General features: G+C 41.2%; 1 protein-coding gene across 1 annotated transcript in view; it reads right to left on the bottom strand.

The window, feature by feature from the left end:
* The window catches only part of DAB1 (DAB adaptor protein 1), a 3,595,579-nt gene that overhangs the window by 2,315,709 nt on the left and 1,256,227 nt on the right, over positions 1-23,643 (bottom strand). The window contains exon 3 of the mRNA XM_085602501.1: positions 10,931-11,005. The gene's annotated coding sequence lies outside the window, so the exon portion shown is untranslated. The remainder of the gene's footprint in view (positions 1-10,930; positions 11,006-23,643) is intronic.

Here is a 23,643-nt window from a genome sequence, read left to right as displayed (position 1 = left end):
GAGGGCAGATGCTGATTGAGCTCTTAATAAAGCAAACTAGAACACTGTAAATTGCATTACACTGATTTACCCAAAATCACAATTATTGCAGCCCAGATCCTTCAAATAGTGGCTTCAGGGAGTTACCAGTCTCTCACATTTTCAATCTCTGCAGCAGATTCCTTTGTCAAAACTCTAATATGGAATTTCTAAGTGTAAGTATTTAATACTTATTTTATACATTCCGCATTGAAATACATTGATTTTATTACAGTTTCATTTTTTTCTTTTGATAGGCAAGTGCATTTCGAAATCTAGGTTTCTTTCACAAATAAACTGTAGAACGTGGTCAGTGCATGTGAATTGCAAATCTATTTTATTACATTTTGGTAAAAAAAGAAAAATATAGGCGCAAGTGTTTCCCAAAACATTTTTTATCAGAGAATTAACTTGAAGTTTTTAAAAATCAAATTGCTGGGACGATTTATTCTAAACTAACAAGGTATTCCAGACAAAAAATATTCAACTATGAGACCACCCTAAAGTCTTTCTAAAATTTCGACTACAGGCCAATGTTTTTTTTTCCATTAGTCCAAAACAGAAATAAAACATACTTTCAAACCCAGGACAATCTTTACTTCCAAACATGTATTACAGTGGAAAGTGAAGCACTAGCCTATCAAAATTATAAAAAGTGAAATCTGACCATCATGGCACATCAAAATATTATTTTTATGTTTATTAGTATCGATGAGTTGCATTCATATGATGGATATTATTCAATCTGGTACCCGGGTGACAATCCCTCTAGGCCCTAATTTATCTTTCATTTGGCATCTGCTCCCTCCTAGCGTTCATCATTTTATTCCCCTGTTATGGTTGCTAATTAATCAAAAGAAAACATAGAACAAACATGAACTTGTTTACTGTTTTATTAATGAAGCCGGTCCATCATTAATTAAAGTGTTTCCTTTTGCTATGTGCCCACATGTTAATGCTCACACCCTTTGCAAGCTGGCCGACATTGGAATGGAGCCTAGAATACGGGGTTCAGACTCCAGTGTTTATGTTTTATTTGATTTATAAACTTAGCATTTGACTGATATTCATTGCTCAATGTAGACAGAGAAAATCTTGTTCGTTCACAGAGTATACATTATCAGTTGGCTTACACATTTGAAGCCTTACTGCATCAACTGGCTTATTCTTTTTCCCACACTCAAGCCCAAACTAGCATTACTGTTTGTAAGCAATTGGTTTTGTTATATTAAAGTAAATGAGAGTGGTTGCTGTGAAACCAGACTCTGTGCAACCTTTGCTACTTATTGTGAGTGGGTAACAGCTGCTCCATAACCTTGTTTTGCAAGCTGCTAGGTCCATGGAGAGCTGAACGTGTCATTTCAGTTTGTGTGGCCCTGGCACTGCTGGCATAATGTGTACATGTACACTACTTGGCATTGATTTGGTGGAGGGTGGGATGGGTGGCGGCAGCTGCTCGCGGCTGCGCCTTTCATTTGGGGATGTAGAAGAGCCTTCCTAGCCCCTTCCAAGAGGACTGTAGTACATACTAACTGGTTAAACCACAGTCCTTTACAACCACTCACGAGTGGCTTCTGATCTCTGTGAATAGGATCATTAACACCATCAAAGGGAATTTCCTTCTTTCCATTAAGAATGCCCACGTGCAATGTCCAAGTGCCCATTTCAGTATATATAACCAACATTTATACAAATGATCATCTTCTGTCGCGCAAATAGTCTAATTAGTACAGAAGGCTCGCCATAGGCAAAATGTTCCTTATATTGTATCAGTTCTGTGGCTTTTCTTAAAGCAGCACACTCCTATAGGCAGAAGCAGCTTGGAAGTAACATGACTCCAAGTAGAAATTCCCATATATAATTCTCCAATGAAGCAAATGGTCAAACCCTTAAATTGTGGACAAGGGCATGCTTCTACGCTTTAGTCAAGTAGACTGTTCAACCAGCCTATAAGGGACGGGGTGAGATGGTTTCTCAGGATAAGTGTCAGTCCTCACTGACTCACATGGGAGCTATCTGGCCACATTGAAAGGTCCAAAAAGCCTTAAGCATCCATGTGTATGCCTCCTCAGTACTGTGCACATTATTTTCTATTGTCTCACAACTTTGTGAGTCCTGTTCTAAAGCAGATGATCCAGACCCTCTATCTGATATAACCCTTTCTCATTTATGTATATCTATGTTCTATGTAAGTTACTAATGTCTTGTTTAAAGGTGCCCGAAACTGTCATCCTTCTTATGAGACAAACAAATAGGTTAGTAAGTTCCATAGCTGAGAATATTTCCACATTGAGTTACTACGCTACTGGTCTCCTGCATGTCATGACAATAAGGACATTTTCTCATGCACTTTTTCAACTTGTAGTGTTCACAAAAGCATCCTATTCCTTGTGCAATGATAAGAGAGGAATGTTATCTCCAGGGACCAATATTTCCAAGGAAATTCGGCTTCTACCTCACACATAGCCTGGGTATGGTACATAGGCTGTTAAAGCTCAAGCGGCAGTCAGCCGTAGTTCAGGTATGAAATGTCTGTATCTCATTACTCCTAACTGCATATTTTCAATTCAGGATATTCTACTGCATTACCTCATAACAGAACAGATAATACAGGTTTTCATGGGGAGCTGCCAAAATCTGTTTGCTTCTGTGCAATCCAGTGGCTAAAAAATAACATGTTTTATTTAGGCACAGTCAGCTAAACAGGTGATGAAATGGAATGGTGCCAGTTGGCCTATAATCCTATCCACATATCTATGCATATGTGCACACCCATGCCTCGATTTGTCATAGGGTCCTGATGTAATTCTTGTTGGTAAGGATACTCCATTGCCACATGCAGTCCACCTGCCAAATTTATTCACGGGTGGACCTTAGAGTTAATCACAGTGGAGACTACTCCATCTCCACTGTGACTAACCTTCTTCGACGGGCCTGTGGAGTAAGGGTTGTCACAGTTTGACCTGTCAATCCACCTACCTAATGTAGATGGGTGGAATGACAGATCAGTTTTCACTGCTCATCACCAACAGAAAAACAGTGGCAGTAGTGAAAACTGCTAGATGCTCCCATGCCAACAGGAGCATTGCTTTTGTGTTTTCAAAAAGAGCATCTTGTTAGAAAAATACATCACTGTACCAAATTGATTCTACCCATTTTGCCCCCATTATTTTTTCACTTATGACAACTTGTTTTTTGAACATTTAATATAAGCAACTCTCACTATCTGAGTCTCACTCACTTTAAATTCACTGTACATGGACTATGAGTGCTATCCACTAGTGTCCGCCTTTTAGGATAAGGCTGCTATTGCACAGCGATGGTAAAAGGCTCTGAGCTGGTTACAGGAAAGAGGTGAGCACACACATGTGCATGCTGCGTGTGTGAGACTACCTTCTTGAGCACCCTGGTATCAGTGCACAGTTAACCTGTTGCAGAAGGGAATCTTCAAATATTGGTATTGAGCTGGGCTAAGCCTCATAATGTGAGTGGACATTCATAGTGTGGGGTTGCGGTTCTTACTGAAAATCTGTGATACTTACACTGTATTACACATTACACACTACTATTGTATGTTCTATGTGTAGTATGTACTATGTATGTACTATGTGTAGTATGTACAATGTGAAGTATTACACATTACTACACTAAGGCACAGTTTTGCCCCACTTAGGACTAGTGGCTACAGCGAGGTACCAATCTTGGGATAAACGTGCACGCCAAGTGTCAATTTACAGTCCTTAAAAGGTATCCACACTCTAAATGTCACTTTGTCATATATAATTGTACACATTTATTATTTAAATATAATATATTTAATTTATTTTGAATTTTAAAAATAATGTGACAAAAATAGTTAAATAATTTTTTTAATACATTTATTTAAATGATGTTATTTTTTTCTTTTTTTTAATGGAGTAGGTTAGTGAATATATGACAATTAAATAACAAATATGTACCATATTCTTATGTTTTAGTATTAATTTACATGTAATTAAATTACATTATTTAAACTTGTTAAAATATAAATGAATATATGTGCTATTTTTTGTATTTATATTTTGTACATTAATTTTACATTAATTTATATTTTTTTATATTTTTAACTATTCTAAACATTTGAATTTAATTTAACGTTATTTCATAAGAGGTTTTATTTTAAGACCCTATCTCCATTATTTTCTATGGGAAGTTGTTGCAGTACCTGTGTTTGGTCATGTGTAGTGCTGGAATTAGTACAAAAGTGCAAGATACTACAAAAGTGCACTTTGTGAATATCGAAAAGTAGTAATGACCTCAAAAGCACAAACATACTCTGAAGGGCAGTTTGTTAATGAGGCCCGATGTGTTTCTTGCAATGGCTGTTAAGCTCGATTACCCCATATGTACAGCAGCATTTAGCTTTTTATCTATTTGGAGCTACTTTGTCATATCGTCTGTGATATATCTGTTCCCAGTGACTTCAACAGTCACATTTAAATACCTCATCTTGGTTGTACATTTCACATCAAAGTGTGCATAGATCATACATTAGTTGAAAATGTCCCAAAGCAGTTCTCAGATCTCTATAAACTATGGAACACTCTTCAGAGATTTGCAGTCGCAATATACTTCAAAGCACGTTCAAAGAAATAAATATCACTTTTGACTAGTTGAGCCGTGCCACGCTTAAGTTCATTTTATGGCATACAACACATTACATGATGTTTCAATTTTTGAGTGGCATCCCATATTTTTTCCTTTCCTTTAATATTTGACTCTAGACAAAGCATGGGTTAGAGTAACTTAATAGAAAGGTTGTAATCGTAGGACAACAAACAGGTATGATAATGAATTCATGCTTTTGTTGTGGAGACCTTTAATATAATGTGCTGGTCACAGGTTCAAATCCTTATGAGGAAAAGTCACACTTAAAAGGGATAAAAAGGAGTTGGATATCTGTGACATCTGTCATTTACATAACCATAATGTCAAAAAAATTGGTGATATGGTAGTTGTGTTTTTTTCTTCTACTATACATGTCTTCTTTATAATGAAGTTAATTCAGTTTCACTAAGTTAATGAAGGATGCTACTTAGATATCCATCACTTATGTAATTACAAATAAACATGGTCAAAAAGATGTGTACCAAAAATAAAGCAGTGCCTTAACATATACGAGCTTAGTCAAAGGTAAAAACCAATGCATAATCATCACATGCATGGGAACTTGGATACTGAAAGACAAAAAAAACCATTTCAGATATAGTGATGCTTTATGAAGACAATCAAGATTTCCAGTAAATTGTCTGAAAAAGGGTGTGCACTAAAAATAAATATATAAATGATTAGAGAAACACAAGAAAAGAATAATATTTGAACGATAAAAATAAGTCTTAGAGTACTGCAGAAAGAAAAAAGAATGGATGCTATAATAGAGAATATTGGGAGGACACAAATAAACGCACAGCCATGGGTGAAGTGAATAGGTCACTGAAAGCCAACACCTACAGGCATTACCAGAACACACTCCATTAGTAGGTTGGTGGAGGAGGAAATGGATTGAAGGGGAAGGTAGCTAAGGGATTATGTTGACAATGGGATGTGCTGCGGAATGTGAGGGAAATACTGTATAAGGAGATGGGGTGCAGTGGATATTGTCTTGAGTAGAATTGAAAATGCAAAATAAGATGGATAAAAATGCCCCCAAACCTCCAAATGTGTGATCCCCAAACCCTCAAATATAGCAATGAAAATCACAAAGAAGTCAGATTCCAATGATACCTATGCATATCAAGACAACACTACCGTGACTGCTTCAACACAGCTTTTCTGCACACAACATTTTATGCATGATTTAATTATAGACATTCAGAATCAATGAAGGTAGAGGAAATGAACACATGGGCTCCAACCAGGAATCAAGAAACCACAGAATGAACAACTCAGAACCAAATGGTCACACCATCTATCACAATTGTCAGAATTCAAACTGGCTTTGTCATTAATTACAACACAGAACAATAGAGGGACACCTGTACATAGGAAACAGTAGGAGTCCAGATGTGAACTGGAGCCACACCAAGGTTTAAGTTGATTTGGAATACATTCATCATCATTGAGCCACATCTTCTCCTACCCTTTTATATTACACTAACACTTGCCACCCTCAATTCAGCTTTACCTTTGAATATTTGCCTGGTGTAGGATTGTTCCATGGAACTTTCCACCTCACTGCTGCCCCATGTGGTTTTATATGAGGTAATATGAGGTAAAAAGCTATTTTTACTGTACTGCGGTAGGTTGTTCCATAGGAAAGAATTGGGATACAATATTAAATGTAATATTGTTATCTCCAGCTAGGAAACTGCTGCAAATTTCATTTTTGGACTTTTCAAAATACTTATTACACACCCAAATCACTGGTGAAGTTGGATTTGTAGTAAATATTTGTTGAGGTGGTGGGACAGCTGCTCCCATAGCGGGACAAAGGTTTGGGTGTGGGGCAGTGTTTCTGTTCCTCTGGTCCCTTAGGCAGTTCGGGCTGGACCATTCCCATGAGGAACAGACTGATCTGCATATGGCTGGGTCTGAACTGGGGTGGTAAAGTGAGCTAAAGAACAATGATGGATTTAACCCAGATCTGTGACTGGGGGTGAGTGTCTGAGAGGTTTCGGCTCTCTGTCCATCATCTCCTTATGTTTGATTTGTTCGCCCTAAGTAGGCAGGGAATGCCCAGACGTGGGTCCCTTGCTCACTTTGCCACTGGATTCAAGCTAGCCTGGCTGATGAGGGTGTTACCCCAAAACCTGTCCCGGGATGCTTGTTTCTGGTCCAGGGAAGACCTGGCTTGGCAGTTCGAGCTGGACTGTTCCCATGAGAAACAGGGTAAAGACTAATTTATATATAGCTGGGTCTGAACTGGGGTGGCGAAGTGAGCTAAAGAATGATGATGGATTCAACCCAGATCTGTGACTGGGCATGAGTGTCTGAAAAGTTTCAGCTCTCTGTCCATCATCTCCTTGTGGTTGCTTTCTTCTGGCATGATGGCTATCTGGATTGCGTTCAGGAAGTTGATTAACTTCAAAGAGGCCTACCCTGTCACACGAAAATGTTAGCCGATGCCTGGCAGGGCCCTTCCTTGATCCACCTACCAGGCAACACCAAATTCAGTGGCAGAGGAGCTGCTGCGAGACCTGGTTTGAATTGACCATGAGAAGGGGTTCCTCATTACCCTTGGTACACCTTCAGCGTAGACACAGGAGCTTTGAACAAGGGGAGAAGGGTATCACCATTATAGATTTGGCCAGAAAAAGGCCCTGTGGGATTGTTTGTAGTGAGCACACAGCAGCTGCTGCAAATGTGGGTAGGGTTACCTCTAGCTATATTTCCCTATTGGGGCTAGGAGTCACCTCCACCCAAAGGCTAGTGCCACGCATACATTCGGCAACCTTGGGTACCCTCTTAAGAACACTACAGGACCTGTGAAAAACAGAAGGTCTGCAGTTGGTTGTAACACGTGAGGGAACTTGATGGTCTGGACCTGCTCCCACTTGTAGCCAGGAGAAAGAGGTGAACTCCATAGTCAGTTGTTTCATCTTCATTTAAGCTATGGAGACACAACAAGTTGCAAGAAGCCCTCTATCCTGAAGGACAGAGCTGACCTACCCTGGACTCTTCTTGTGGCTTCTTCTGCAGTCCAGTCTTAACCCCCAGGTGATATTCCTGAGGTCCTGGGACTCTTGACTGTGTCAAAATGTACTCCTCCTAACATCCTGTGAAACCTGGCACTTAGAAACGTTGGAGGACTGGGACAAACCTGCCAAGTTGATCCGACAAAGGTGCATTGGCGCTGGTCCAAAGTTACATACGGCTATCACTCTGAGCTTTTCCATAACAGCACACATCTTTTTTAGGGGGTCGTTGCAGAGGGGGTGTCCTCCTCATGGAGCCCTTTTTGGCTAGAGGTTGCAGCCTTGCCCTGCTGGAGGAATCAGAGCTCAAGAAAATTCCAAACATAGATATCATCATCGGGTGAAGTTTCTGACTGGATAGGGATCCTCCTTTGGTGTGAATTTGAAATTTCTTGTGCTCTGATGTTTCCCGCCAAAAGTCAATGGATTCACAGGGACCTCGTCTGATGGCTATCTGGCATCATGTAGCCATTCTGAGCCACAGCCTGCTGCCTTTCCCTGCTGAGAATTTTTTTACTTCAATTTGAGAGACTAAGCCCGAAGGTAAAACTTCCAACCATATCAAATCTGGTTTCTGTATCCGACATTAACTAGATTGTGGTTGGCCTTAAATCATGCTTAGGTACTGGTCAATCGCAACCAGATGACTACAGGTGATGCTTAGCACCTTCTGGCTCTTTTTTATTTACAACTTTAAAAATTCACATCTCCAGTTCCCCTAATCAGAGTTTTGTCATTTTGGTGTCATTTCTGTCATTGAATTACTCTTTAGCTTTATAAATTGGAGTGGGATTTTTATTGTACTATGTTTTCGACTTAACTGTTTTTGTACTTCTAAATGGTTTACACATTTTCTTAAGTTAAACCTGTCTGTTCTGTGCCATATCTACGAGGGGTTAAGCTCAGGTTTAAATTACTGAAAGCTTTACTGGACCTAACAAGAATAACAGCACTATTACTTGTGGTGGAATACCATCCACCCAAATTAAGAATCCATTCTCTCACATAGAGTATATGGATAATTAAACTTGGTATTGACCAAAGTTTGATTCACTGCTGCATGATTCGTGTGAATGAAAGACAGAACCTTTTACATTTTTTTTAGTAAATTTATTTCTTTAGCTCACCAGTTTGAAAATTCATGCTCATTCCAGCATAAAAAATGCACTCACATATTGAATACTGATTTAATGGTCAAAGACAAATGGGAGGGCAATGATGTTAAGTTTCCTTTTTGTAAACTCTGCCAAATCTTGTTACCAATGAAATGTCACAGCTTCTGGAGCCATGACATGCTAAAAACTGGTCTGGCTGACCAGAGCCATGCAGATAAATTTGATGTTCATCTGCAAATCACTCAAACAGATGCTAAAACTCCTAAGCAGAGCCGTGACTGGCTTGATGCAGATATTAAACAATGAAAGAAGGGGGTAGAAAGATCATGTTCCATGTTGTTATGTTCTATTGTATATCATGCCAAAAAACTTAGAAAGCGATCGCATGACCTGCCCAAAAACACACAGATACACACTATTCATACCAAGCAGTGCACCGTGATCCACCATTGAAAAGTCAGTGGACTATCACAGGATGAGTTTGACCAATGGACGTTGGTTGGTAAAGGCCACAAGATTTCGTATGTTATGGTTCTGCTGATAAGCTCTTTGAAGACACTTACAAATGTTAACCATTTTTACTTTTTGCCTAGACTTAGATCAAGGCTCATACATGTTCCTGCTAGCAGTCCCTCATATTGACTTGCTCAGAATTGGTTATTCCTATTTCTCTCTAGCCTTCATTTTGTTTTTGTGTAGTTACTAATAAATATCTTTATTTTAAAGAACATGGCTTAAACCTAACTCTACATTCTTTAATCAATATCTGTAATTCTGTTAGATGTGTTGAAGCTCTTCCAACTAATCTTGAGAGTTAACCTTTGTTTTGGGCCATGATTCTGGTCAACGATAAAATTATATTTTCATATTTGGTTGGGGTGACTCTTGAGGTACTGCAGGGTTTTGCCATAATAAAGATCTTTGGGTTCTGAAGGGAGCCTGTCAGTCAAGAGTATTTACAACATTCTCAACCCTGGAAATTATCCACTCCATTTTTGACAATGCAACGGAACTATTTCAGTTTTGTGTCAGATTTTTCAGGATCTGACACAAGTAGAGTAATGTAATGTACACCCCTTTTAGAATAAGCATTGGCAAAGCATATCGGTCTCACTGTGGCAAAGCTGTGAGGGCAACAAAATTGCCTTTACAAATGCTTGAGCCTTTTAAAATGTGCCAACATTGGCAAAGCCAATAGCAGTGTCCAGCATTGTTAAAAGTATTGACAATAAGGATTAATATGCAACATGAGATGTGTCGTCACATGATATTATGCACTGTGACTACATAATACAAATTGCGTCACACAATGTGGCAGCCATTTTGAAACGATAGAAAACACTTGTTTCTATAGTTTGCCATTGTTTTCAATACTTTTATCATGGCCGGACAATGATATTGGTTTTGTCAATGCTGACAGCTTTTCAATGCATTCAGCTCTGTCGAAGCCAATGCAGTTTACCTGAATGGCATGGAGTAAGATGGGCAGGGGAGAGGAAGGAGGAGGGGGATAATAATAAAAGAGGGAGCACAAATAAACTGAGAAAAGGGTAGCAAAACATCTTCCAATCCAGCACAAAGACTGCCATCTGGTGTCAGGGGCCACAGGGAAGCACGTGGAGAGAGGAGAAGTCAGGTAGAGTGAGGGGTGGCAAGGGAAAGTAGTGTCCCATCAAATGATAAGCAAGAACTGAAAGCAAAATTCAGCGATAAACACACTATACTCTAAAGGAGGGACAAAAACAGCATAGGGAAGAAAGCCATTTGCTAAAGAGCAGGCAACTGGGATTGACAAGAATGCCATCTAATCATGAGCATGGGCAGACATTAAGCCCTTTAAGTACTGGAAGTACTGTATTCAATGTTTTACTCAACAGCAAGACCACAGACATGGAGTCTGTAAAACCCACCTGCACCTGTTCCTAAATGTGAATGCACTAAAGTTGCAACTTGCTGGCGCTCTAGAGAAATGTAATGCACAAATTAATGCTAAACCAGATCTTTACTTCTACTTCGCTTGCACTAGTTGTTTATTTTTTCAGACATAATTTTTTCCTAATTATGGACAATGTTTTGAAATTCACAACAATTTAGATCTGTTTGAAAAATAATGCACTTTCTCACCCGTTGACCTCCTTTCGTTGCCAGACTTGGATTTGAGACAGACAACCCCACTCACTGACCTCCTGAAATGGATATCTGTTAAAAAAAAAAAGATATTTGCATAGATCATTAATGTACTGAAGTGTGCTTGGAAAGGCAACAAATGTTGAATTTTGAGTCTTTGTGAGACAATGAAGGACATAGAAGGAGATGCACCTGTGTCCTGATTATGAGTGAGTCATGTTTACATACACTGTTTGCACAGGGATCAGAATTCCGAATTAAATATCTCACCCTTAGTCAGATTTCAGCAGGTCAAACATGCCAGAATTTAATAGGGAATAAAAATAAAGGGGCAGATTTATGAGGGCCGTTGCTCCATCGGAACGTCACTTTTTGTGACGTTCCGTGGCACAGAGGCCTGCGTGATATTTATCAGGCAGCACTGAGCCACTTTTTGTGGCTTAATGCTGCCTCATAAATATCAGTCCCTTTAACGCAGTGTTCTGCGTTAAAGGGGCGTGCAATGGGTGTTGCTGGGGGCGTTCCCAGCAACATCCATGGCCTTTTGACACTGCCCCAGATTTACGAGAAATCGTAAATCTGAGGCAGCGCCAAAAGCTTACGCCTCCCCAGGGGAGGCGTAAGGGAGGCGCAACGGGGAGAAATATCTTTATTTCTCCTCGTTTTTCCTTTTTCTATGTGTGCTGCATTCTGCAGCACCCATACAAAGAGGAAAAACCTCTTGTGATTATTTTTGTACAGAAAGGTTTCCCTTCCTGTACAAAAATATTCATCTCCGCAACGCAGGCACCCTTGCACCATGGTGCAGAGGTGCCTGCGTTGGCGGAGGCAGCCCATTGTGCGCCGGCGCAGGGGAAAAGGACAGGAATGCGCCGCATTTTATAGATACGATGCATCCCTGCCCTTTTCTTTTGCCGCAGGGAAGCGCAGCAGGAAGGCCTGCTGCGCTTCCCTACGGCAAAACCTCATAAATCTGCACCAAAGTATGCAATGTCACATGTAGATTTTGGTGAGGTAAGCATCAACATCCCTTTTATTCCCCAACATCTCAGAACCAGTGCTGTTAATGGTACTCAATTAATTCCGAACCCCAGGGTATTTTTCTCTGCCTGTCTTGGATTCAGGGCCCTACTATATTCTGATTAGCTTTTTAGCTTCTTTGCAATTAGAAAGGAAGGATTCCTCCTGTAAAAACGCTGGAAGTTCTTGTGTAAAAAAAAAAGTCACTGTTAATGGTTAACCAAACAGGATAGATATGAAACCTTTAAAATGGGCTGTAAATCTAAGGTTGAGAAAATCAGTATTGCTAAATGCCTTGGCTCATTCGTAGAAATCCTAATGGAACAGTGCTACAAAGAATAGATTTATGGTAATTTCAGCCTGAAACGGCCATCACATGAACAGTGAACCAGAAAAAAACAAGTGCCAGTTCAGACGGTTGAGCTCCAGTAATGCCTGGTGCATCCAGAAAGAACATCTTTGAATCCTGGCAACTATTCATGTGGAAAACAAGGTCTGTTCTACTCTTCATCACAAGGCACAGAATTCCTCAGACTTATAAATGTAACACACGGTTCCACATTATCGAAAACGCACTCCCAGACACTGGCTAACAATGAAAAGGTTTAAGGTAGAGACATTTTCTTAATAAAACTCTTTTGCAAGAAATGAGACCTTTAACTACCTAGCTTCTTCCCTTCGAGTTAAGTTCACCTGTCGCCATTGCCCTTTGGAACACAAGAAAGTAATTCAAAAAATTAAAAAAGACAGTGTGTTCTGCATGATGCATGAGAATTCATTAGCCAACCACCGGAGTTGATCTTTACGGAAGTTATCTCCCAGCATGGGGATCGAAAGTAAAGCGATACTTTTAAAGTGTTTGCAAGTGCATCATGCAACTTCCTTCAACATACAGATAGCACATTAAAAGGTAGTTATAATAGAAACTGTTATCACAAAACGCGCCGTGTACGCAAATTATCTTATCTCTGTATCCAGCGTTGCCTTACATTAACTCCTGGACCTTCCATTTATTTATGAAAATGGAATAGCTATATCACACAAAACTGCTTATAATTAAAGTTCCTTTCAACCGGTTAAGCATCAAGCTGCCAGATGACTTTGTCATGATGTTAGTTACATGATCTTAGTTTTTACAACAGGATGACATTTCAGGCAGTGCTGAAATGTGGTTACTAGGGAAACTTTAAGGAGGGGGGTAACAGAAGTAGCACACAACGCATAAACCACAGAGTAATAGCAATTTTCAGCCACTTACATAATTCTATGTGGAACGCTGGTGCTCTTGCCAAGGTGGACCTCCATTGGTCTCCAGTCACAATTTTGAAAAAGAGCTAAGCTCACAGAGTTATGCGCCTGAAATGAAGGACCACGTCACCTTAGCTCTGCAGTGTTGTAGTGGCGATCATTCAAACTTTTCAGTGAGCAAGTAGCGCTTAAATACCCATATTGGGTATGGTACAATTAAAATGTATATTGGGTACAATCCGAATTTATATTGGGTATGGCACAATGAAAATTTATATTGGGTACAATGAGAATTTATATTGGGTATGGCACAATGAACATTTATATTGGGTACAATGAGAATTTATATTGGGTATGGTACAAAGACAATTTATATTGGGCACAATGAGAATTTATATTGGGTACAATGAAGATTTAATGTGGGTACAATGAGAATTTATATTGGGAATGGTAGAATGAAAATTTATATTGGGTACAATTAGAATTTATATTGGGAATGGTACAATGCAAATTTATATTGGGTACAGTGAGAATTTATATTGGGTATGGTACAATGAACATTTATATTGGGTACATTGAGAATTTATATTGGGTATGGTAGATTGTTGCTGCTTAGCTCATGGACTGAACCACTGGTGCGATCAAAGAGTTTCCGGTACTATATGACTTATGCCTTATCAGATGGAAGCACATTGGTCCCACTGCCTCCATGTCCACATCTCTGGAAGTAACTGGTGGATATGAAACAATGACGATTGGTATCCACAAGTTGGGAGTGGGAAGCCACGGTAGAAAGGGCAAGCAAGAGGGGTGATAGTATGAGGAGCAGAGTCTACAATAGTCAACCTTTCCATTAGTTGTTAACAAAACCGGTCCCCAAACACATTGTCAACAAAGACAAATGAGATAATTCAGCTGTTCTGGCTTACCTAATTTGTCAGAAAGCAGCTGTATTTTAAACCAGTCCATGGGGCTAAGTCACATCTGCAGAGGGCTGGATTTATCCAGCAGACTTTGCTGTATAAATCTACGAATATGAGCCAGGTGGTTAATACACTTGCAGGTGGTATCTTTTTCTCATATTTGATCGGGTGTTAGAGACATCATAAAACGCAATGGGCATACTGCATTGTGTGTCACATAACAGTCACGGATCTCTTAGCTTAGAGATATAGCTTTGTATAGTTAAAAGCGTTTGTTTCGAACACCTTCTCTAAACTGCAGGTCACAAGTTGCAATCCAGTGAATTACACACTGGCTGCAAGAAGCTGTGAAACCTAAAAAGGCATGAGATTGAAATTTTAGCACAATCTTTTGTTATATTACAGTTAATAAAATTGGTTCCGATGGGTAGTAAGAAACATTACAAAGTGCCAAAAAATGAATTTGTATTGTGTGATTAAAAAGTGTTTATTATTGTAATATAACACTGACGACAGAACAAACATTCCAGCAGAGCAACTCTTACATCGATAAATATCTGGACAAGGCTAAAAATACCTGCTAAAATAAGTCTATCACTTAGCCAGTGACATGTTTTTATCTTTATTTCCGATGAAAGGCTACTGAATCTTGTTGTAAATTGCTAGTGTTGAGCTAAGCTCTGTTTGACCTCCAACTGGCCCTCGTTAGGAGACATCCTGGACAAAAGGAACAGCTGATTGCTTGCGAAGTGAGGCATTTGTAAAAGGATATTTGTGCTGGACAGGAAAATAAGTAAGCCTGGGCAAAGCACTACGATACGCTCGCGTAGTTTGCGCTACTTCGCACTACGCGAATTGCACGTAGCACAGTGCAAACACGCGTTGCATAGCGTAGCGTAGTGCAGTGGTCATTTTTTGCTTGCTAGCGGTCCTCAACGTCAAGTTGGCGACCACGAGCTAGCAAAATGACATCCCGGCGAGACTTTTTCCTCGTTCACGATCAGCAACATCAAGTTGCCGATCGCGAGCGTGGAAAATAAACCTCATGGGCGAGATTCTCAACGCGGGGAGGTCAGGTTTCTCATTGCGAGTGATCGCGTATGCTCGCGACTGCTCACGATGAGAAACTACCAGTCCGCGTTGAGCAAGCTGCCGCTCGAGTAAAAATCTACTCGAGCGGCAGAAAACTACAGCTCGCACTGTGCAATGATTGCACAGTGCCGGATGCTTGTCCGCACTGTGCAATAATTGAAAACGGCATCTTGCACACTGCGAACAGGGTACTATGAAGTTCGCGAAGTGCTACGCGTAGCTCGTGTAGTGCGAAGTGCACTTTGCGTAGCTACGCGTAGCGCTACTTCGCAAACTACGCCCAGGGTTAAAAATAAGACACCCGATATTTCCTTACAGACTACAGTTCTGTAAGGGGAAGCATACACTGAATGGGCTCGGGCCCCTCTATATGTGCCTAGTTGTCAGCACATTACATGAGGACTTAGCAGGCAGATTCACCAGTACAGTCTCACAACTCTGTACTGGCTTACTTAAAGCTGTCAGAACAGAAATCTGTCTGTTCCCACTTAATGTTTGCTTGCGAGACCTCATAACTTAGGGTTTGGTATTCAGTGTATGGCAGACACTTGGAAGAATGGATGCCTAGAAAGGAATGCTGAATGAAGTTAAAACTGCGAACCTGGACCAGTGTGCTAGGGGATGCGGGGGGGGGGAGAATCTCCAAGGGCTTGTGAGTGCCGGCCTCCTGTTCTGAAGTCTCAGGGACACTAAAACTTCACCACCAGCTACCGGGACTCCACTGCTGGGAGCTCTGGCCTGCCTGGAGGTGCCTTTTTCAGTTTTGGGGCTCTGGAGGCTGTTCCTGCTGTTAGGAGTTGGAAGAAAGCAAGAAAAACAACTCTGACACTGTCAGTGATGCCACCAATGACGCTGCGACCTGCACCAAGGTCAGGGGCACCGCTCTTGAAGTGCACAATGCACCGCCTCGCCTGCACCACAGCTCCAACGCCCTTCGATGGCTGCCGCTACCGGCAGTTATCAGCCTCTCTGAGGCTAGCACTTGCACCAAGGCAATTACCACCAGAGCCTGCATTATGTTATTACAGAGCCGGTAACCAACAAGGTTGACTTGAGAAACTCCTCGACTTCGCATCGCCTCACCGGAACCGACGCATCACCGCCAACACCTCTGTCTTTCCATGTCCTGGACTCCACATGCCACCTCCTCGCCTCACCCCCCACCCTGGCAACCAGGAAACCAGCCGCAACCTCATTACCAATGCTTCACCTCCACGATGCCGTGCATGGTCCATAGACTGCGTTTTCCAAGATACTGTTGTTTGGGGGTCCATGTGACTTCTTGCACGACGCCACGCACCTCGTGGTCTGCGCTGTACTTTGGATTTATGCCTGTGACAATTTCATAATGGCCGCAGGTGGAGCTATTTGTTTCTACAAGTGCTATTTATGCAAGTAACGTTTTTTAAGAGCTATTTTTATAGATGTATGTTGGATTTTTGCCGTTTTGGTATTGTTTGGTTTAGATAAAGATACCTTATTTTTCTAAACTGGTGTGGTGTCGTTTCGTGGTGTTTTCACTGTGTTACTGTGTGTTTTGAGTACAAATAATTTACACATTGACTTTGGGATAAGCCTGTCTGCTCATGCCAAGCTACCAAGGAAGTGAGCAGGGGTTATCTAAAGTGTGTATCCCCCTTACACTGACTACAAGCAAGGCTCCCTACTTGGACAAAGGTGCCTGCCTCTGCCAATTAGAGGCCCCCATTTCTAACAACTGGGAAGAAAGGTAGACCTGTGCACTCAGAGGGCCTACTTTGAAATCACCCCAACTTCAAGGGCACAACTGGGCTCTGACCCTAGAAAGACAGTACACTACCGGACCTATGAAGAACTCTCCCAGGAGTACAGACTGATGTGCTACAAGGATTGCCAATTTGCTTGACTACTGCTCTGGAAGAACTACTTTTCTGCTTTGCTGTGCTGCCCTGCTGCCTGCTTAGGAGGACAGGGACTGGACCCAATTCACCTGAACCCATAGTGACTCAAAGGCTTACTAGCTTGCCCCTGTTCTGAAGTCTCAGAGCCATTGAAGACTTCCTTCAACTCTGACACAGCACCTGGACAGTGCCATCTGTGTGTCCTGTCCTGCCAATTGGTGCCAATCCAGTCCTGGGCCCTTGAAAGGTGATTTCTGCTGTCGAGAACCATCAAAAACGATGCAGTGATGATATAGTGCCAATCTGAACTGACGTATTGCCCTTTGACGTCGATGCAGGAGCTGATCGATGACATCGCTTTGACGGACTGCGTGACTCAACGACGAAGGACAGCGCGGCTCGAAAACGACACATCACCTGCATCGTAAAGGGGTTCGGTGACAAAGTATTCATTGCCAGCATGGATGGGAATCCACACATTGAGTCTTTGACCTTAAAGCTTCATCCTTCCAAGGTACATTTTCAACTGAACCTTTGTGAGTCCTGTAGCTGGCCTGCCCTCCTTCACAGTTGGTCTGAACTTTGGATTCACCCTGGTACAGCTCGACCTCAAGTAACACCTGAGCACTATTTGCTTCTAAGCACTACCTTTTAATTGAATCTTAAAAAAATCATAAATCCAGGTCTACATATTGGGTTTTCCTCATTTTGGTCTTGCTTTACTATATAATCTATTTTTCTGACCATGAGTGGAGTATTTTTGTGGTATTTAAATTGTGTTACCGTGTGTGTGTTGCTCCAATACTTTACACATTGCCTTTTTAGATAAACCTGACTGCTCAGTGTCAAGCTGCCAGAGGGTGAGCACAGGTTATATTTTAGTGAGTGTCTTGCTTACCAGGACTAGAGCGGTGGTTCCTGCTTGTAGAGGGTGCCAACTCTGACAACCAAAAACCTAATTCCTAACACCTCCATTAAATATCGACAGGTCAAATCTGGCTGAATTCAACAGGCGAAACAAGTACAGTCTTTACTGTGACATGCAGACTTTGGTGCAGTAAGCTCTGAAATCTTCATGCCATTCTTCAACATTATCAGGAAAAATCTAGTAATATGTGGTAATTATTGCTGATGAATTTCGAACCTCTGTAGTGTCAGATTGCATGGATGTGTAAAAGATATCACACCAACCATCACTGGTAATGAGGGCCTATTAATGAAAAATACGCAAAACCCTGCAGTACGCAGGTTAAGCAGAACAAAAGGGCAAACTAAAGGGATTATATACACTATATGGTATCACTGTGAGTACCGTATTTTTTAGGTATTCTGGATCACATTGAGGCTAATCGCTGATAGCGTTTTAGTCTCCACTTCTTTCACAATACTATGTTCAAAATAAATAAAACTGCATTAAAACATAGTGTTTGTTGAGAAATAACTCCAGAGCTTTGCAAATTAGGACAAGGGGGTTTTAGTAGGTGACTGTCTCAGAGGTAAATCTAGCATATGGTGGCATACCAGTGTTTTCACAAACTCATTTTGACTTACAAATCTTTCGCTGTTTTTGGTGTTCTCAGTGCTCTCGCCCTATAGAAAACTACTTACATCCCCCATCAGACTGACACTAATCTGGAGTCAACAAGCAGTGATACTTCACCTGGTATTTCCCAGGTGGCTTCTACATAAAAATGCTTTTGTTTGGACCTTTTTGAAACAGATTGATCAGAAAGGGCGTTTTAGCACTGCATTTATATTACTTTTAGAACAGCAAAGAGACTATCGCACTTTAGAGCATTCTGTCCTCAGCAGGGCATTCTAAAACACGTCCATTACCCTGCATTTTCTCCGTTACCAAAAGGAAATTGATTACGACAAATACTTCAGGGAACACACACGAGGGCATTTGGAGAGACATATATAATGCTGCCAGGCCAGTTGTGTTTAGTTCCGTACTCTGCTACCAGGGGTTTTGCTTGTTTTATTTTTGTTGCATTTTCTGTAAACAGTTAAGAAAACCTGATTATCAGAAAGAGTGCAGGATCAGGGTTTAATTCGTAAAAGAAGAAGTGCCGGGCCCAACGTTTTGCTCAGAACACCGCGAATAAAGGTCAGTGTGTGAATACCAATACAGCAAAGTCTTGATAGAACCTCACGCCTCTTTAATCCACTACCATCTCTCTTGTAGTTCTTTTTCCTCCCTTCTTACGTTCTTTGTCACTGTTTTTCTTTTTCCTCTTCCTCATTTGTTTACCCTTTAGTGCTTTGGGTAAAAGTTTGTGGGGTTAAAATAAGTAACGGCCCCCATAAATAAGTGGCTGTAGACCCTAACTGCAACCACAGGCTCAAATTAAGCTCTGTTCCAGATAGATTGCCAGATTCCATATAGATTGAATCTTTTTCTTTCTCTTTGATTTTTAGCTTTAAAATACCAAGGGTCACATGCATTAAAGTAAGGAATTGCGATTCCTAAATAGCGATTTTTAAGTAATAGCTATTTAGGAATATCAATTCATTATGTATGTAGGAATCACCCAAAAAATTGCGATTCCTACTTATTCCTTAATAGCGACTCGCAAATTACGACTCGCTATTAAGGAATGCCTTTTCATTCATTCCTATATGCCTAGAGGCCCAAAGGGATTGAATGGGAAGTCATTCGCAATTTGCGAGTACCAAATAGGTACTCGCAAATTGCGAGTGCAATTTGAAGGGTGCTAGGGGGCCTAAAGGCCACCTTGGTGCACCCCCCAAATTGACATGTGTGCACATGTGGCACACACATATGCCCTAAAGATATATGTGTGCGCCACATGGCACTTTGAAAAATGCACTTTTGTGCATTTTTCAAAGTTTTAGCAAATTACCATCAACTTGTAGTGGATGGTAATTAGCGTTTCCTAAATGTGAATTCGCATTTAGGAAAGGCTTGATGCATCCTAAATAGGGAATCGCAATTTGTGATCCCTAAGAGCATTCGCAATTTAGGTAATTGTAAAATTTGCGATTACCTATATTGCGAATGGGTTTTAGGTTGATGCATCCCAATTGGTCAAATATCAGTCGCAAAAGGGGCCAATTCAACGAATCGGCCCGTTGGCGACCGGTATTTAGCTTGATGTATGTGGCCCCAAGTTCCTAAAATATTTTTTGTAACAGTGCAATCACATTTCTAATCACTGCAATAACAATAAAAATGAAGTATTTAGTGTTAAATACAGATCATCCTAAAAGACACAATGGAAAAGAGACTCAAAAATAGTAAAGGATAACATGAGGCAACCTTGTGTGACATGTACTGTAAAAATAAACCCACAATGTTAACATACATTGGGGCAGATTTACAAGCCCCTTGCGCCTCATTTACGCTGCCGTTGCGTCACTTTTGTGACGCAGCGGTGGCGTAAATCCTGCGTCATGGTGCGGGGTACTTACAACGTGACGCATCTGGGAGATGCGTCACGTTGTAAAGCCCTGCGCCACATGTAGGCGACGCTGCGCAGGGGGGGGCGTTCCAGCAGAGGAACGCCTCCTAAAAGTGGCTGAGTGAAATCTACAAGATTTCCCTCAGTCACTTTGAGGCCCATGCTGCGCAAAAACCCTGCGCCTGCTTGAAGCAGGCGTAAGGATTGACGCAGCATTAACAAGATAGGGCCCCCCAGAGCATTGCAGGAGCTGCGTCGCGCTTGCGACGCAACTCCAACAATGCGCCACCTATACGGCACAGATGCGTCACGCATCTGTGCCGTTTTTGCCCCATGGTGCGCCGCATTGTAAATGCGGCGCATCCATGGTGGCGGGGCTGTGGCGCACAATAACTGGCGCATCCCTGCTGATATGCAGGGATGCGCCAGTTATTGTAAATATGCCCCATTGTTCTTAACCTTATTTCAAAAGTAGGATGTCAAGCCAGGGTACTGTGAATCTCATGAGAAAAAGCGAAAGAATGTCAGACAACTGGCCTTCATTTTACAAACCATCTTGGGTTTCTGAGACGAAAGACTTGTGGGAAACTGGGTCTGATGCACCTGCCTCCACTTTCAGCAGCGGGTCTGTTCAGACCCACATCTAAGAGCTCATTTGTCTCAGTACTGCTCGCAGGGATTTTACGGAGGGTGGCGGTGGAGGATGGGAGGATGCTTGGAGTATGTAGTTTGGTGCTGTTACGGATGGTTGTGGGTGGAGTGTGGCATTATGGAATTTATTTAGTTCTAATATTTGGGAATGATGCCAGCAAGGCTGGGTTAACTTCTAGTAATTCTACAACTTTTTCAGCGTTCCATCCCCTTTGATATTTGAAAAGCTCAACACTTTCCTGATGCGTGATGCAGTACCTTGCACCGTTGCTAGAGGTCATTACTCCAGTCTTTCTTGTAGCAGGTCACCTAAGGCTGGTACTGAAAGTCCCTTGAGTCAACCAAAAGACCTTTCAGGTGCAAGATGCAGTATTTAGGCTGTTAGTAGATGTACACCAGCTGTTACTAGAGGTTCCCCCAGTGAGGCTAAAGTTCTTGCTCTAATCAAGATGCAGTGAATTAGGTACCTAGTTGAGTTCCCATAGGCATCTTAATTTCAGGACACAAAAGAATTCTAAGCAGATCAGAAACCTTTGAATGTATTGTGTTGTTGAAGATGGAAAGAAACATTGTCCAAAAGCATGACTGTGCTTTTATTTTAGCAGGCCAGATAGAAAATAAATGTCAATATAAATTTGCATATTTACTTTTCAAGTCTAATGGTCTTTGCTGGCTTCTCTGTAGATTATTTGTATAACTTACTATGCGTCCAGTTGTCTCCTAAAACCAGGCAAGCCAAACAGGAATTTGCAATCCAGTTTCAAATGCAACAAGCATTGTGAGAGGCCAGTCTGGGATATGGCATTTCATTTAACGTCAATATATCTGCACAATCTCTTAAATGCATCGTTGTAGATCATCAATAAAGCATACTTGCCAACAGACCCACTTCAAGCGGGAAACACACGATTTTTAAAGCCTAAAATGGCTTTAATTTAGATTTCTTTCACCTGAAATTAACCCCATTGTAAGACAAGGCAATGGAGAAAACAAATACCTTAATACGTTTTAAAAAACCTCCCTTTCTGCTTTAAAAATATTTTATAAACATTGCTTTGTGTGATTAAGAAGTCAGCCACTCAGTGGAGCATGAGTAAGACCAAGAAGGCTTTTGAGAGGTGGAAGTGTTTCCAACAGATCATACACCTTCCTACCTTCATAGTAGAATGTTCAGAAGGATTACTGCTATGAACAGTGCCTGTTAGCGTCCAGCCTGCCTATCCTCAATTGTCTGCCCTGACTAAACATTTATATGCACAGTATTTGAAACCACACATTACAGGAGAATAGTTAAAGGGCTAATCAATCATTACTCCCAAGGCTCAAATAATCCTACATTTTTATTATCCTTCCCGATACTCCAACTTGACCTCATAAAATACTTATCTTTGTAAGTGATAACATCTAATCCATAGCCTCCAGAACACCTTTATTTATCTGATTCTTTAAGATTGCATTTTGTTTGCTAACAAGGATGCTGTGCAAAATAATAGCTTCCTATGTAAGTGATTTACCTACCCCTGGCTCAAACAAGAGAAGAATAATGATGCTTGGGTCCTCAGGCACTGCATGGGCCTTGCGTCAGCTGCATACGTTAAGACCCCTGCCAACATATGTATAGTTTAAGGCAACACAGCAGTACAGGAAGCAATCATCTGTCTCAGAAGCTGCATCTATTTCCACATCCCTGAGGCATGTTTAAATATAATCTTTCAGGAGTGTAAGGACACCCGGGGTAAACAGTAAACATAGTTTGATGCTGGAGTTAAGCAGTCATATAAAATGTGCTAGTATTCTATTCTAGGTTATTTTAAAAATATTATATTTGTGTTCCCAGTTGTGTTGCTTGGATCGCGCTGAGGGCAGAGTGTCCCACAACCGATCTCTTTATTGAGTGGTGTAGCACTTCCCTGCTCTCTGAAACTTGGGTAAGAACAGATGGTATATTTTGAGATCTCAGCTTTTTGTCCCATTGGGTATGGGATGTCAATCTGGTCAGGTCAGCAGGCCACTGCCCCTTCATCGATGAGTGAATGCATAACCTAGACTTATACCTTATTATTACAAAAGGGGCCACCCAAGAACACACAGATGCCTTGGAAGCACAAGTGGACCATTGTATAGTACAGAGCTAAGTGTCAAATGTAGAGTATAGGCTCCATAGGCATCAAACAAGCTATTTGGAAATTGAGCCAAAGTGGAACTCTGACTGTAAATGTTTTTTTTTTTACTCTGAGAAACAGGGTGCGATATAATCGCAGGCTAGTGAATTAATATTTGTAATCCGTACAATCGTGCTCTATTGGTTTTATGGATTCTTGTAGGTGCGACGACCTGCATCCCTATACTTTCACAAGAAATGCATTATACCATTTAAATTCCACCCTACTACAACTTTCCAACCTCTCTGCCCACCGCACATTCTAGACTCCACATTCCTACCACATCCTTTTTACCTTGAGAGGATCCTC

This window comes from Triturus cristatus, chromosome 4_2 (genome assembly GCF_964204655.1).
Source record: "Triturus cristatus chromosome 4_2, aTriCri1.1, whole genome shotgun sequence".
Classification (NCBI taxonomy): Eukaryota; Metazoa; Chordata; class Amphibia; order Caudata; family Salamandridae; genus Triturus; species Triturus cristatus.
The sequence above is the reverse complement of the archived record's forward strand: the minus strand, read 5'-3'. Positions and strand labels throughout refer to the sequence as shown.